This window comes from Pelobates fuscus, chromosome 1 (assembly GCF_036172605.1).
Source record: "Pelobates fuscus isolate aPelFus1 chromosome 1, aPelFus1.pri, whole genome shotgun sequence".
NCBI classification, from domain to species: Eukaryota; Metazoa; Chordata; class Amphibia; order Anura; family Pelobatidae; genus Pelobates; species Pelobates fuscus.
The window spans coordinates 180683285-180702102 of NC_086317.1; positions in this window are offsets into that span (position 1 = coordinate 180683285).

The following is an 18818-nucleotide window of genomic DNA, read 5'->3' on the forward strand; positions in this document are numbered from 1 at the left end:
GCATTCAATAAACAGTTGGGCATTGAATTGTCACTTTCCTCTGCTTACCATCCCCAAACTAATAGTACGGCTCAAAGAGCTAACCAATCACTTGAGCTGTATTTACGTTGCTTCGTGAATAATACACAGTCTAACTGGGCTGAATTATTGACCTGGGCCAAATTTGCAAGAAATAACGCTACCCATGACTCATCTGGGCATAGTCCGTTTTTTATCAATACGGGTCGTCATCTTGCTGTTCTCCCTGCTGTGTTTTCTGATACGGCTATCCCACTCTGGATGATCACCTTATCTCTATTTGTAATACCTGGACTAAGGTTCACTCTTGAAACTGAGGCTGCTCGCTTTAAGTGTCATGCCAATCCAATTTACCAGGTGGGTGATTGGGTTTGGTTATCCTCACGCAACATTAGGTTGAAGGTTCCCAGCATGAAGCTCTGAGGTTCCTTGGTCCTTTTCGTGTGGTTAGGAGAATCAACCGTGTTTCTTATTCTCTGGCCCTTCCAGCATCCTTACGTATACCTAATACTTTTCATGTGTCCTTGCTCAGACCGCTTGTTTGCAATCGATACACAAGTCCGATTGTTCCCCCTCCTCCTTTGGTTGTTTCTGGACAGGAGGAGTACGAAGTCTCCTCCAGCAATAATTCAGCCCAGTTAGAATGTCTATTGATTCCAGGTTTTTCTTGGTTCTTTACAGTATTGGGTTGATTGGAGGTGGTATGGGCCTGGTGACCGTTCATGGGTTTCGGCTTCTGATATCCATGCTGGCCATAAAATTTGTTCTTTCCACACCAAGTTTCCTCTCAAACCTGGTCCTGCCCGCCCGGTGGGCGGTCTTCAGGAGGGGGGGTAATGTCACGTATTCATCCACACATAAAAATGTGGTTAGTGGCATTTACTGTCCTGACAGGAAAAGTTGTGCTGAGCAACATTACCATCCTGACAGGAAAAGTTGTGCCAAGCAGCAATCGTGCAAACCTGGTAATTAGTTTTGGGGTCAAAGGTAATGTACATGGCCAATAAAATCCACAGGTGGGTTTGTGATGAGCAGCAATCATGCACACCTGGTAATTGCCTTTGGGGTCAAAGGCCGGATACAGCTCCTCTTGTTCATTGCCCTGTCGTGGTTTCATGCCTATGGTTATCTGAGAGTGCGTTCCTGATCTTGATTTTCTGGTATTTGACTTTGGCTTTGTTTTGACTTTCCTGATATCTGGTATCCTTGACTTTTGTCTTTCCCTCATTTTTGTGTCTGATTCTGTGTCCCTGACCTAGGCAAGTATTTTGACTATTCTTGGAGACTTTAAGTCCGGACATTCTAAGGTCCGGTTATACGTTATGCTTAGTCCTAGGTGTGACACAGTACTGCGTGCTGGATCAACTTGTAATCCTGACACCTCCAGAGGAATAAGCTCCAAAAACTGAGATATCAGCTCGTAGCAAATGCATTAATCATATTAAGGATCCTACTAAAGAAGACATTGAAACAGCCTTTAAAGTTTTGCAAAAAGAAATGAACAATTGATTAATTGAATTATCTCTTAATTTTAACAGCCTTTAAAGTTTTGCAAAAAGAAATGAACAATTGATTAATTGAATTATCTCTTAATTTTATTTTCAAAGCATAATACATTTTAGAGAAACTGCAATATTTTCATTGCAGGGTTAAGCCTGCCTCTAGTGACTGGCTACTGTCATTTTCTTGATATTTTTCCATTGCCCCAATAATGATAACTTGGGTACTAAGGGCACAGCTTTATTTAAATCAATTAATGTGTCTGCATTACTTCCACCTGTCGCCTGTTGGGGTGATTGGCCAACAGACAGATAATCCATATGTTTTTCAGAGTCCTAGACAGCCTGCCTTTTGCCATCAGCCTTAGCAGGCTGCGACTCCTCAAGCTGACACGAAGAAACCCACAACAACGGCCAAAATTCAAAGGGAAATATCCAGATGGCACTACTCTCCTGCCAAAATACACCACATTTTCCCAAACACATCAAATGTCTGCTGGAAATGCTCCCAACTGAAGGCGTCCCTCGCACACATCTGGTGGCACTGCCCGCTCACGCAACGATACTGGACAAACATTGCGACAATGATTCATACTGTGACAGGTACACATCTGCCTCATACCCCTCACACACTGTTGTTTCTGATCACACCTACCTCAATCCCTAAGACACAAAAAACCCTCCTGACACATCTCCTTACTGCGGCCAATCTGCTCATCCCAGTAAAGTGGAAAAACACAGAGGTCCCCACGATCAGAGAATGGATAGTCAAAGTAGACTCAATCTAAACCATGGAAGAAATCCACGCATCCATCTCCCACAGATATACACTCTTCAGGGAAACATGGGAACCATGGGTGAGATTCATGGCCGAGAACACAGCCTGACTACCCGTAGCTCATACCCGTCCCTATGGGGATGATCTCCCGGATGGGCCGACTGCACCAAACGTAAGCAGTACGACTCATTTTCCTCACACAATGTACTACTACATAGACCACTTGGGAAGCCCAAACCCAGCCGCCCGCTACACATACACACTAGTCCACATATATAACCATGGGGGACCACCCCTGGCATAAGACCTAACTAAATACATATCCACATTACATGAGGGTGGGAGAAGACAATGCAACTCTAACTACACAGCAACCAGGACACTGCTCAGGGTTACCATCCCAGAACTCAAGAATAGTTAAGGTAAAAGGTATCGCCCAATCTCAGTACCAGTTTGAGTCTCAGCCTTAGTTTTAGCTCTAGTAGCTGATGCCGGTACTACAATACCAATTGTATAATTCTTGCAAAAATGTATTATCTATTAATATGTATTTATACGTATTCATAATATGCATTTAAAAAAAAAAAAGTGGTTCTATCCAGAAATGTATCTATCTACTGCAATGTCAGTTGTCTCCCTTGATGCAAATGTAAATGCAAACATCCTCCTTTTTCCCTTCTTTACTTCTGTACCCCCGTTCTTTGATGATATTTACTCTTGAAAAACCAATAAAAAAAATCAAAGGGAGGGAGGGCAGGAAAGCGTCCTAAACCTTAGGCTTCTTCTTTCAAATGGGAAGTACTCTCATACCTTAGCCCCTTTTATTTTGTCCCCTTTTTGCAACATTGTATTCCCATGTTTAACCCTCCCCTACTATGGGCAGCATTCTAGTCTCCCCTTCCTTGTCAGTCCAGGGGAATCCTGGACTAAATCAGCTCACACAATGACGTTGGAGGAGGCAGAAAAGGAGCAAGCGCAGAGTAAAGCGCTGGTATAAGGTTAGTGTTTAAAATATTTTTTAACCCTTTGATAGCCATGATGGGGGGGTGAGTGGGTTAGAGGTGCAGGTGCAGAGGGACACTGTAGTGCTAGGAATACAGCTTTGTATTCCTAATACTATAATGTTCCTTTAGGAAATATCAAAACAATCTCCACCAAGCATAAGATATATATAGTATTACAATTAAAAGCCCTGACATTCAATACTCTTAAAAAATAGGCAAAACAATAATATGGATTTGGGCAAAATAATTTGAGGATAACATTTTAATTTTTGGGGGGGCTATCGGTCCACAAAATACCGAAGTATACTGATATCCAGAATGCTTTCAGAATTACGTTTAGGAGACTTGGCTAAATCTGAGAAAGCAGCAAACAATATGATGCTTCCCTATCAGTATACCATCCATATCATATATCATACAAAAACCGTCACACTTTATGAAACTACATTTTTTTTACACTTTCCCCAAGTTAATGACTACAGAATGTCTTCACCGATGTTGATAGGGGGTACAAATCCTGCTCCAAGTACTTGGATAGTTTCGAGGAATTCTACAAGAGCATCTGGTTCTAGGTGCTCAAGCTCCTTTGAACAACTCAATCATTTTGTATGAGTTAACTCTTAATCCAGGCAGCCCAGAAATAAGCCATACCATAAAATGGAAAAGGTCATCTAACAGCAGTGTATGTTGATTTAAGGGTTGCCAACTGACCAGTTTTGTACTGACAGTGACATAGACGGTATTTGATGCTCTCTGGTTCATGCCGATATTATAAAAGTACTGGTTATGCAAAGGCTGGTATTTGTTTCTCCAACTCTACATCTGAGACAATGGTGAGAGAAATGGAGCCAGAATATCCACCTCAAGTATATACAGTATCTCACAAAAGTGAGTACACTCCTCACATTTTTGTAAATATTTTATTATATCTTTTCATGTGAAAACACTGAAGAAATTACACTCTGCTACAATGTAAAGTAGTAAGTGTACAGCCTGTATAACAGTGTAAATTTGTTGTTCCCTCAAAATAACTCAACACACAGTCATTAATGTCTAAACCGCAACAAAAGTGAGTACACCCCTAAATGTCCAGGGGCAGCATCTTACCACTCCTCCACTCTGATATTCGCTCCTTTTACAGAGCCTAAAAATCCTGGCTCTTAAGGTAACAGATATAGTGCCAATATAAAGGGGGTGTCACCACCCCAATGAAGATTCTTCAGACACCAGATGACTTTTAAAGTGCTACTACATTTATTATAAAAAATATTAAAAACAAGTAAAATAAAACATAAAATAAACAAATAGAATATACACTTAGGGGATAGGGTTTGGCCATGTTCTAAGATGGCCACTTAACTTTTCTCTCCTCCCCACCTCAAGTTATTTTGGCTAAAATCCCGACCCCTATTTGCACCATGGGCAAGACACAGAGCATCGGGCTCCCAGAGGGCTACCGATCCCAAAAAGAGGTTTCTTCCCTGTGTCAGTACCTCTCGACACCATTGGACCTGGCTTCCCAGCCCCTGTCAGAAGAGGCCTTGAACAGCGCAGGGGCTCACTCCCCTGAGGAAATGACTCCAGGTCCGGAGGACAGGGACTGGGGAAGACTGCTACAGGCTCTACCCATGCATGCTGATTTGGTGGCCGTCAACAGCACTCTGCGGGCCTCTATCTGCAGGCCCTGTGGGATGACATCCAGGGCCTCGGTGACCGTGTGGGCCACATGGAGGCTACATGTGACCAGCTCCGGTCGACCCACTCTCAGGCTGGGAACGCCCTAACACGGCACAACGACATCCTCCAGGGCTTAGCTCTACATGTGGCATATGCTTGGGGGCCTCCCCGAGATCGAGACCGACCTGCCTCACCTTCAGACCATCCTGAGGGATCCCTGGGCAGGGATCCCACCTCTCCACTGACGCTTCTGAGGGCCCACCGCACTCGGCGCCCGGGGGTCCCCCCGGACGCTCGGGCAAGGGATGTTGTGTACTGCTTGGAAGTGTTCGCAGAAAAGGAAACCATCCTCCATGTGCGAGAGAGACGGACGTGCTCCGGTACAGGCAAGCCAAACTCCAACTGTATCCAGACCTTTCAGCGGCCACACTACAATACAGAAGGATGCTTAAACCCCTGACCTATGCCCTGTAATTTTCAGGAACCAGGTACCGCTGGCTCTTCCCATCGGGTCTGTTGGTGACCACACCAGGGGAACCCGTCTTAGTACGCACCCATGCAGACTTCATGCATCTGGGGACTATCATATCCATCCCTCCATGAAAATGAAAAGGCCAGATCCCTGAGAATACTACCTGCCCGACCCGCTCTGGCCTTCAGCCTTACCCCAAAGAGACCAACAACCCCGCCAAGTGACCACCCATGCTGCTGGGGCTCCGACTTAATTCGGGCCTACCTGAATTTCCCTTTTGGAAACCCACCTGCTTGCACCCACCGCGATGACTGCATGGGACACAGGCTCTGACACACTGTCCGCACGCACCTGAGAGTGTAATATTGCCTTCTCTCCCCCTGTCTTCCCCTCCTTCACCCTATCTTTCCTCTCCCCCCATATCCCCGCCTACCCTGCTCCTTTTCTCTCCTCCCCCCTCAGTCCTCTCCTGTCCTTTCCTCATCCCCCTCTTCTCTCCCCCCACCCACCTTCCCTCCCCCCCACCCCAACACCTTGACAACTCAACGGGCATGTCAGCGATACCTGAACAGATCTTCTAATGTAATCACCAATTAATTTACTGCTGGAGGGCCCTGCACCCGACCGATAGAGACTATTTGAACTATTCCATACCCCAAGCTAGGTACTCCTGCCTAGACTAGTTTTTCGTTCCATACTACCACCTATCTCAGGTCCCACCACAAAACCGACCAAAATGTTAACGCCTACCAAGTACTTGAAGGGTCAGTAATCCACTCTTCTCCGACATCGCCTTCAATGCTCTCTAAACACACCAAAGCATTCTTCTATGTCAACAGTGACAAATGTGGCAAACTCCTTGCCACGGTCATAAACAAAAAACAAAATAAACCTATATTACCAGCCTCTGTGATAAACAGGGCAGGCCGCAGAGAACACTGATACATGTCGTTGAAGTGGAGTGCAGCTACTCCACACAGACCACACGGAAGGCTGAAACAAGACAAGCATACCTGGCTGATAACATTCACTCCAAACTATCGACAGAAGCCTTGGAGGCCCCCTTGACTATAGAGGAACTGGTGGCGATTAAGATATCGAAACCGGGCAAGAGCCCAGGTCCAGATGGGCTGACGATACATTACTACAAATTTTTCAGACATTTTACTCCCGCACTTCCTGTCTGCCTATAACTCATTGATGCAGGGACAGAAGCTCCCCCCAGACACTTGAAGCTAATATAGCCCTGACACCTTAAGTGGGCAAGGACATGGAGCAATGTGCCAACTATCAGGCTATTTCCTTGTTGAACTGCGACCTGCATCTCTTTGCCAAAATACTGGCAACTAGGCTGACTTAGCCTCCCTCGTGGGTTTTATATCTCATTGGGAGGCAAGGGACAATACTTCAAGAGTTCTATCCCTGATCCATGAAGCACAGTGGATGGGCGAGGGCCTTCTTCTGCTATCCACCGATGCAGAGAAGGACTTTGACAGAGTGAACTGGGACTTCCTTTTTTGCACTCTCCATACACTGGGAATGGGACCGAATCTGTAGACATGGATTAAGGCACTATCTGCTGAGCCTGCAACGAAGGTGTTCATCAACGGGGCTTATACGGACAAGTTTAAAATCTGCAAAGGAACCAGACAAGGAACAAACCTTGTTCCTTTATTCAATCAGGAGAAACCCAGACATCAATGGTTTAGAGGTGGGGTCTTGAAACACAAAGTGGCTGCACATGCAGACAATCTGATCTTTTTTGTTATTTTGCCTGAGAAGACTCTTCTCAACATTATGCGAGAATTTGAACTCTACGGCAAGATCTTTCATTTCAAGATCAACCTCACAAAATCCAACATGCTTAATATTAATATCTGTCAGCCACTGGTCCGACAGAGCAATCAGGTATCTGGGGACCTGGCTCTCCCAAGACCTCACTCAGCTGTATCAACTCAACTTCACCCAGAAGCTTATTAACTTCAAGAAGAACCTGGAGGAGTGGACACTGCCTTACTTCTCTTGGCTTGGACGCACCGCTGTGATAAAAATGAACATCTTGCCGCACATCCTATACTTGTTTCAAACACTTTCCATTCAGATCCCAACAGCATACTTCACATCACTAATGTCATAATGATCAGGTATATATGGGGCTCGCGCACACATAGACTGAAATACCAAACACTAAGGAGAGCAAAAATTGAAGGTGGACTGGTGGTCCCTGATTTTCAACTCTACTACAGGGTCTCTCACTTGCAAAGAACATTAGAATGGGTTAAGGATGGTGTAGTTAAGCCATGGCAGGAGGTTGAGCAAGTTCAGACAGGCGGCTCCCTGAAGGCAATAAGATGGATGAACCCTACAGAAGGAAGGTGAATGTCACATCACCACCCAGAATTGCTCCAGGCATGGAACAACGTGCATTCACATGCTTGATACCACAAACACATATTCAAGTTGGACACCTAAAGGTAGGGGACCCCTTAGAGACATTACGGACGATCCACAAACTACCTTTCTACACAGACAGAAATATGAAGAATAAGACAATTCATAAACTGCATCCCACAGAAACTCGACCTATGCAGAACACTGAACCCATTCGAACTTCTGAATGCAGACCCGGACCCACTCTTACATGCAATCTCCCACATATACTCCATGCTCCTACATAATAGAAACCTCTAACCATCTCCATTCATGGGCAAATGGAAAACTATGACTGGGGACACTTTCACTGAACAACAATGGGGCAAGATATGCAACTTGGTTCACCACTGTATGCTGACAAGCAAGACCCAAGAGACAGCCTACAGGGTCCTATCCTTGTGGTACACAACCCCACAGCTTCTGCAGAACATGAACCCAATTTTGAGCGATAGATGCTGACAATACCACACTGGACTGGGCACCTTCTTGCACATTTGGTGGGACTGCCAAATACAAGAAATCCTTAACTGTTAGGATACTGAACACTGCAAAACAAGTTTTACCCTTGTATTGGAAGACAGACACACCCCCTCCATTATGGAAGACCTGACATTTACAGCACAGGGACACTTACAAACATACCTAGACATATGGAAGCACTGGCTGATGGAGGTCTATCGTACAGACTTTCAGAGCTTGCTGACATATAGACGACAGGGGGAGGACACGGGAGACGAAGGAGAAGTCATTCGGTAGTAGAGTCGGACTTAGATGAGGGTCTCAGGTCGCTGGTCCAGATAAGACTGGGGTTGACTCCCCTCTACCTTATTCAGTCACTCCCGGGTCACCCCCATAAGGAAGGGCAGAGAGGGTGGGTACTGGATAGGGCCTATGTGGGAACTGGCCAGAGGACAGCTAACTGGGACATTTGTGTTACTTACTAGCCAGAATGCACACTCATTGCGCCACTTAAGGAATATGGATTTGGCCTGTTTTATTCCTTTGAACATAATTCCCAATAACTGCACACTAACACAAGGTTTTATAGAACGCATAGGGATACCACCCACACTGATTGAAAACATGCATTTTATGTTGTTTCTAATGTTCTCTGAGATCTACGCAAGATATAATATTGTTAATACTTTTTGATTTGCTTACTGCGGCCCTGTGCAGTCATATAATTGAGAGAAAATATGATTTTCAGGGACCTGCGTGTCCTACTACCCAGCTTAATACCATTGCTATAAAATCTAATAAAAGTAGGTTTTACAATATATACTTGTAAAGAAAAATCCTGAATGCAGCCAAAACGCGTTTAGCTCGTCTTTGAGCTTCCTCAGTAAGCTTTCTGACACAGCCATTTTACAGTGCTGCCGCCCAGCCCATGTATTCCCTATTAAGGGTTAATAAGTATAGAGGGGTGTAGAAAAATATCCCCCTCTGTCTCATTAGAGATTTTTTTTTGCCTAAAGCAAGCAAGGTGAATTGTTAGAACCTCCTAAGAGATTTGCCTTGATGTGGTAGGTGGGCTTACATCTAATGGGCATTGGAGTGGAACTAAAAACTTCTATTTGCATAAATTTGCACAGGAATTTGGAATAGTGCGCAAGTAACTTTAAAAAAAAAAATATATATTGTACCAATTGGGGCTGATGTGTACTATGGTCATTGCTGCCGCCCAGGAGTAGTCTGGAGTCTGAGCGCAGGACTTATTTTTGTGTACTAGTAGATATATATCCAGATCCTGAAGGAGCTATAGAAAAGATGGAATTCATTCGGAAAATCTCTTAACATTTGCAGAAGTTTATAAAACTATGGTTGAGCTGTCAAAAATCTGGTTATCAAGACCACTATCACCCTCAGTTGTATTGACCTACAGTCAGAGATGTATTTCCTAGGATACAGGCACAAGGCTCTGTGGAGCATTAGGGGCATTTTAAAAACATAATACATTTTTATTGTCATAGGAAGCCAGCACTCCCACCTGCAAATGCAATTAGATGTGTGCAGCAGGGACTCATCTTCCATCCACCACACATCTGCTTGCATTTAAGAGATGCAATGCTGGGCTAGTAACATGAATCCTGCTTATTATGAAAGCCACTCATATTCACTAAGACTCAGGATGCAGCAGCAGACATTAATCACATGAATACACTGATGTTTTTTTTTGCTTCCTCTAGGTGCAGGCTGATTGTGAAGCACCAATCAATAGATGAGAGAGAGATATATGATGTTATAACCTCTCCAAACAGCAAAATGCAGAAGCATAGATAGAAAGAATGTACAGGAAAACACTGCTGCTGTCAACACACAACTAAATTATAGAAAAATAATAGGGATAATACAATTACATGGAAGATAATGAAATAAGGTGGTAAAATATAAATAGGACTGGTAGATACAATGACAAGGAAAGAAAAAAATAAGATGGGTTATGGGACAAAAAGAAGGGACATGAGATAAATTAAAGGAAAGATGAAAGGGAGAGATTATGAGATGAACGGTGAGAGGTAAAATGAAAGGAGGGGGATATGTATGGAAGTACACAACTCTGCCATTGTTAACATACTCTACACACTATTTTCTCAAGTAACAGAGAAATACACACCGAGATCAACATGTATGTATGACAACATGACACATGTCTGTTTTATATATCCATAGTCTTAGCACTCAATGTACATCCAATGCAGACTTAATTGGACACGAAAGGCAACATTTAGACTCCAGTGAGTTTATAAAAAGCCTTACTGGCTTAATAAAGACCTAATTGAGTGGAATGTTGCCTGTCATGTCCAATAAAATCTGCATTAGATATACATTTGAGGACCCAGACTTTTTTTCTTGTTTTACTCTGGAACTGAGGTTATGCTGATTCTAACATGTACAGTGCCTTAGCTTTTTTCCTCTGTTGTATATATCCACGTGAGAAGTTTTTTTTATAGATTAGGCAATAGTTTTATAATATCCATTATCTAGTTTAGGGGTAGTCGACGTTACCATGGCAACACTCCGATACACTGCTGTGCACGCAGGGGTTCAGGAGAGTCAGCCTGCAGCCGGAAGAGCTGCAGGCTAAAGTGAACATGCCACCACTGGGCCACTTAAATGCCAACAGGCCGTTGAAACATATCAAAGGCTCTCCAAGCAATTTAATCTAAACACAAGTATAAAAGCTATAACCAAATTATACAGTTTTATACTTAATGTCCCAGGAGCTTAAATAAAATGCTGCTTTGGAAAGTTCAAACTCCATGTCCTGGATAAAAAAATATGGACCTAGAGCACATACTTGCATCCTTAGAAACGTAGAAGCTGCCTGTCCCTCTGTACTGCTACATTGCTGATTTTCCCAACGAACTAAACAAAACAACTTTACAATAACCATAATTACATTTCCCTCCTTCCAGCCTATTTCCTACCCATCAACCTGCCTTCCGACTCTGGTTAGACTGGATTAGTAATTAACTTTTTCAGAGTTTAAAACTGGCATTTATGCTGGGAATATCTGTTAGATGGTGAACTAATAACTTTGGGATTAATGGGCGTAAAAGCACAAATATGTGTTAAAATGTTAGTCATTTTTCATGTCCATAACACCATGTACACCCGTTCATGGGAATGGTTTTCCCTGATTGCAGTGGCCTCTTTCAGCAGGATAGTGCACCCTGTCACACTGCAAAAAATGTTCGGTAATGGTTTGAGGAACATGACAAAGAGTTCAATATGTTGGCCTCCAAATTCCCCAAAGCAGTCTGATTAAGCATCTGAGGGATGTGCTGGAAGAACAAATCATGGAGGACTTAAAGGATCTGCTAATCCAGACCAGACCAGAGAACATGTTCAGAGGTCTTGTAGAGTCCATGTCTCAATGCATCATAGCTGTTTTGGCAGCACAAGGGGGACCTACATGATATCAGGGAGTTGATTTTAATGTTGTGGCTGATCAGTGTAAGTATGCCTCATTCAATTATTATACATAGAAATGTCTTATAGTTAAGGGGGCATGCAGTATGTAACATACATAATGTATTTTGTAGTTGAATTAGTATGCTGTGTGTAAATTCCAAATAATTATTTGGGTAAGTGGTAACCAATCCATATATTAACATATTTGACCATATCACACTTCAGAAAAATATAATTTCATCAGTATTGTTGCAAGTTGAGCTATTCTTTAATTTTTAGTAAGGTGATGATATGAAGCTGACGATAGGGCACTGTCTGTACCCAAGGACAAACTGATGCCATATGGTTTGCGCAATGTTTTTGTGCGCAATGTTTTTGTGTATATTGTATAAGCTGAAGTCTTTATACCAACACTAATGTTTAAGGGACATTCTAGTTAGCATAACCACTTCAGTGTATTGCTCATGTGCATCTCGTCTGAGGTCTGCAGAGGAACAGAAGAAGTTGGTCTAAGGTCTGTGAAGGATCAATGGGGTAGAATGCAGGCCCACTTAAGTAGAGCAAGGCCGCTAACAGAAGGAAGAATGAAATATATTTCTAATTATTTTATAATAGTGCCGATTTCTCGTAGAATTAAAATAGCTGAAATGCTTTATTGGAGTGGAGTTTTCCTTTAAAAGCATTGACTGGAGACTTTACGGACTAAGACAGTTAAAAATATGATGGTTGTGATCATGAAGAATCATGTAGGAAAATCCTTACTTTACATAGTTGCAGCACCCTGGTTTGGAAATATTTAGATACATTATTATCTGCCACAACATATTTTGTGATCGGCTTTTTTGCACTTATATTTACTAATACGATAGGAGGAATGACCTTCATCGAGCATTTGTTATACGAGATTCAGAACAGCTGGGCTATATGTTGTATTTAATCTTTATTTATATATATATATACAGGGAGTGCAGAATTATTAGGCAAATTAGTATTTTGACCACATCATCCTCTTTATGCATGTTGTCTTATTCCAAGCTGTATAGGCTTGAATGCCTACTACCAATTAAGCATATTAGGTGATGTGCATCTCTGTAATGAGAAGGGGTGTGGTCTAATGCCATCAACACCCTATATCAGGTGTGCATAATTATTAGGCAACTTCCTTTCCTTTGGCAAAATGGGTCAAAAGAAGGACTTGACAGGCTTAGAAAAGTCAAAAATAGTGAGATATCTTGCAGAGGGATGCAGCACTCTTAAAATTGCAAAGCTTCTGAAGCGTGATCATCGAACAATCAAGCGTTTCATTCAAAATAGTCAACAGGGTCGCAAGAAGCGTGTGGAAAAACCAAGGCGCAAAATAACTGCCCATGAACTGAGAAAAGTCAAGCGTGCAGCTGCCAAGATGCCACTTGCCACCAGTTTGGCCATATTTCAGAGCTGCAACAAAAGTGCCCAAAAGCACAAGGTGTGCAATACTCAGAGACATGGCCAAGGTAAGAAAGGCTGAAAGACGACCACCACTGAACAAGACACACAAGCTGAAACGTCAAGACTGGGCCAAGAAATATCTCAAGACTGATTTTTCTAAGGTTTTATGGACTGATGAAATGAGAGTGAGTCTTGATGGGCCAGATGGATGGGCCCGTGGCTGGATTGGTAAAGGGCAGAGAGCTCCAATCCGACTCAGACGCCAGCAAGGTGGAGGTGGAGTACTGGTTTGGGCTGGTATTATCAAAGATGAGCTTGTGGGGCCTTTTCGGGTTGAGGATGGAGTCAAGCTCAACTCCCAGTCCTACTGCCAGTTTCTGGAAGACACCTTCTTCAAGCAGTGGCACAGGAAGAAGTCTGCATCCTTCAAGAAAAACATGATTTTCATGCAGGACAATGCTCCATCACACGCGTCCAAGTACTCCACAGTGTGGCTGGCAAGAAAGGGTATAAAAGAAGAAAATCTAATGACATGGCCTCCTTGTTCATCTGATCTGAACCCCATTGAGAACCTGTGGTCCATCATCAAATGTGATATTTACAAGGAGGGAAAACAGTACACCTTTCTGAACAGTGTCTGGGAGGCTGTGGTTGCTTCTGCACGCAATGTTGATGGTGAACAGATCAAAACACTGACAGAATCCATGGATGGCAGGCTTTTGAGTGTCCTTGCAAAGAAAGATGGCTATATTGGTCACTGATTTGTTTTTGTTTTGTTTTTGAATGTCAGAAATGTATATTTGTGAATGTTGAGATGTTATATTGGTTTCACTGGTAAAAATAAATAATTGAAATGGGTATATATTTGTTTTTTGTTAAGTTGCCTAATAATTATGCACAGTAATAGTCACCTGCACACACAGATATCCCCCTAAAATAGCTAAAACTAAAAACAAACTAAAAACTACTTCCAAAAATATTCAGCTTTGATATTACATAGTTACATAGTTACATAGTTACATAGTTAGATAGCTGAAAAGAGACTTGCATCCATCAAGTTCAGCCTTCCTCACACCTGTTTTTTGCTGTTGATCCAAAAGAGAAAAAAAACAAACAAAAAAAAAACCCCAGTTTGAAGCACAATTTTGCAACAAGCTAGGACAAAAAATTCCTTATTGACCCCAGAATGGCAGTCAGATTTATCCTTGAATCAAGCAGTTATTACCCTACATTGAAAGATTATATCCTTGAATATTCTGTCTTTGCAAGTATGCATCTAGTAGCTGTTTGAACATCTGTATGGACTCTGATAAAACCACTTCTTCAGGCAGAGAATTCCACATCCTGATTGTTCTTACAGTAAAAAAAACCTTTCCTTTGCCTTAGACGAAATCTTCTTTCTTCCAGTCTAAACGCATGGCCTCGTGTCCTATGTAAAGTCCGGTTTGTGAATAGATTTCCACACAATGGTTTGTATTGGCCACGAATATATTTGTATAATGTTATCATATCCCCTCTCAGGCGACGTTTTTCTAAACTAAATAGGTTTAAATTTGTTAACCTTTCTTCATAGCTGATATGTTCCATTCCTTTTATTAATTTTGTAGCCCGCCTCTGCACTTTTTCTAGTGCCATGATATCCTTCTTTAGAACAGGTGCCCAAAATTGCACAGCATATTCAATATGTGGTCTTACCAGTGATTTATAGAGAGGCAAAATGATATTCTCGTCCCGAGAATGAATGCCCTTTTTCATGCATGACAATACCTTACTGGCCTTGGCCACTGCGGATTGACATTGCACATTGTTGCATAGTTTGTTGTCTATAACAATTCCCAAGTCCTTTTCGTGTGTTGTTATCCCTAATTCGCTTCCATTAAGGGTATACGTTGCTTGTGTATTCTTTACGCCGAAGTGCATAACTTTGCATTTTTCAACATTAAATTTCATCTGCCATTTGAGTGCCCAGTCCTCCAGTCTATCTAAATCCTTCTGCAGCAAAGTAATATCTTGCTCACATTGTATTATTTTACAAAGTTTTGTGTCATCTGCAAACACTGAAACATGACTTTCAATGCTGTCTTCAAGATCATTTATAAAAATGTTAAATAGAAGGGGTCCCAGAACAGACCCCTGAGGGACACCACTTGCCACCTCTGTCCAGCTTGAAAATTTACCATTAACGACAACTCTTTGTATTCTGTTTTTAAGCCAATGTTCTACCCAAGAACAAGCATTTTCATCGAGACCGATTTCCTTGAGTTTGAACACTAATCTTTTGTGTGGAACTGTATCAAATGCCTTGGCAAAATCCAAATAGATCACATCCACTGCAACACCCTGATCTATACTTCTACTTACTTCTTCGTAGAACGCAATCAAGTTAGTTTGACATGACCTGTGCTTCATAAAACCGTGCTGATTTTTGCTGATAACCATATTCTTCTCAAGGAATTCTTGAATATTATCCCTTAATAACCTTTCAAATATTTTACCAGCCACAGAAGTTAAGCTCACAGGTCTATAATTTCCAGGCAAGGATTTTGAACCCTTTTTGAATATAGGAACCACATCTGCCTTCCTCCAATCCTCCGGAACACTTCCTGAAAGAAAAGAATCTTGAAAGATTAAAAACAGAGGTTCACTTATTTCTACACTTAGTTCCTTAAGTACACGTGGATGGATACCGTCAGGCCCTGGAGCTTTGTTTATATTAACTTTCTTTAGTTGCTGCAGCACATTGTCTTGAGTTAACCAATTACAATTATTCTGCAAGTTTTTAGTAGCAATCATTTGCACATCTATTGCCATGGGTTCTTCTTTAATATATACGGAGGAGAAATAGTTATTTAGAATTCCTGCCTTTTCTTGGTCTTCATTAACTAACACCCCCGTTTCAGTTTTAAGTGTACCTATACTTTCATTTTTTTTTTTTTTGGAATTTATGTACTTAAAAAATGCTTTGGGGTTGGTTTTGCTCTCTTTAGCTATCATTTTTTCATTTTGAAGTTTAGCAAGTTTAATTGCCTTTTTGCACGCATTATTTGCTTTCTTATATCTTTTATAAGATGCATCTGATTTGTCTGATTTAAATGCTTTAAATGCCCTTTTCTTATTTTTAATCTCTTGTTTTACTTCTCTACTAAGCCACATTGGTTTTAATTTGTTTCTTTTATACTTATTTCCCAATGGTACATACTGAGAAATGTACCTTTCTAATATTTGTTGGAAGATGATCCATTTATCCTCAGTGTTCTTTTCACTAAAGAGTTTATGCCAGTCAATATATTGTAAAGCTTCCCTTATCTTATTGAAATTGGCCTTTTTAAAATTATATGTTTTAGTATACCCCATGTTATATTAATGAGTTTTTTGGGTTCATTGAGAACATGGTTGTTGTTCAATAATAAAATGAATCCTCAAAAATACAACTTGCCTAATAATTGTTTTACCATAATAAAATAAATTGTTATATTTTAATTGATCTATTTAATATCTTATTATTGAGGAGCGCACATACTCATTTTCATTTTTTGAGTTTTTTCTCATTTAAGACGCTTAATAGTGTATGAAGCAGCCCTTTTTTATTTATTTTTATATTTTTTTTATTATATTTACTTTTATAGAGTTCTTTTGGAAAATCCTTACAACAGCTTTGATTTTTATAGCAATTTTTGCATTTTAAATGCAAAGTGAATATCAAATTTAAGGCCTAAATAGCTGAAGTGAAAACAATTGTTTAAGTCAGCTATGCTTATAGTTTGGCTATTTTGGTCTAAAATTTGAAATTCACTTTGAGTTCCACACAATTCTAACTTCAGTAAATAACCCGGTAAGGCTTTAAATGTCAGTACCTAGGATCATGCAGTAAACGTTTGCATGATATGGCATGTTTAGTGCTGGCATAACATACTGTTGGCATGAAAGTTGTCTTGGCAAGGCCACGGTTAGGAAAGACATATCAATTCTAACACTTCTGTGATTGAAAGACAAATAGAGCTCTTCACACATATTTGACCTTAATCTAACCTTACATAAGAAGTAAAATGATAAATTATTTATATTTATAACCCAGCTGTTTAAACTAAGGTACAGAGATTGAGTATGAATAAATAATTATGAGAAGAATATGAATGGAGCAGATGATGTAATAAGTACTGGAAGAAAGTAATATGTGTTATTTTTAATAATTCATAGTCAAATACCTGCCTGTCCAGGTACAAATTGCAGGGTGATTCATTTTCGTTTTTAATTTATTTCAAAAACATATTTTCTGGTTATTAATTCTGTTTTTTTTTTTATGTGATCATTGTGATAACGGCCTTTAATATTTCATCACACTATACCATCATATTAGAGAACATTTGGCTCTCCAACTGCTGTGGTCTATTGGTTTTATAATGCTAAGTTAGCCATTTAGCTGGCATCATGGCACTCACAGCCATAGCAGCTACAGTGTTAGATATATATGAAGGATTACACATTCTACTGAATGTTATCGCTCATGTACCTTCATCTGCCAGATGATGGCAGCACCTTAGAGGGAGAACTTCTCTTCCTAGATGGCAGCATACACTAGAAATGTCAACTGGGAAGGGGTGATTTTGGGGGACCTGACAGGGGTTTGGACCCCAGAGTCATATGTTGGCCCCATTTCCATGTTAGCATCAAGTCACATGTAATACTGAGAGAGCAATTACATCTCCAACCATATAATTTTTGATAGAACGACCTAAAGGCACCATATTTAAAGTACATTATACAGTAAAATATGGTATTGCTATGGTTGCAGGGTTTTAATTTAGTGGGGTGAAGGATTAGTTAACACTCAATGGCTTTGGGTTAACATGGCAGGTGTGAAGTTTATTAATATAAATAAAATAGTTAGATTTTACTTTGATTTAAATGGTACCACAATATGATTTTTAGGGTTAGGGTTTAAGGTTGGACTTGTATTTACATACCACCCAACATTTCAATCGAAAAAATAGGGGACATTTCAATATTAGGGGTGTGATTAGGTTGTGACCATAGGTGGGTGTGACGAAATGCCTTTTGTCACTGGATTGTTAGGTGACAAGCTGCCCTTCGCCCCTGGCTGTTGGAGGAGCCTGACTGCCAGCCTCCTTCCTCATGACTATGGCCCTGGGGTGTAGTGCCATTTATTTCCAAGCAGCAGGGGGAGTACCTGTCATTACAGGCACTCCCCCTGCTGGCATTGACATGGACGGCTATGCAAGGCCCTCGCGATCACATGGCCCTGGGGTGCCGAAGAGGACAGAGGGGGACTCCCTGGGCTCCCAGGTAAGTCCCCCATACTGCGATCACCGGCATGGGATCGCCGGCGACCGGGTAAGTACAAAAGATCGCAGGAAGTTCTATGCCGTCCTGCGGCGTTTATAGCCACCAAAATAAGGACGGCATAGAACGTCCTGTGGTCTTAAGGGGTTAACCCCTTAAGGACTGAGCCAAATGTACACGTTGTGAACAAAACAAATGTAAACAAAACCTGGCATTTGCGCTATATGTCTGTCGAACCGTAATTCACTTCTTTCATATTAAATGCACCCCCCTTATTATATATCATTTTATTC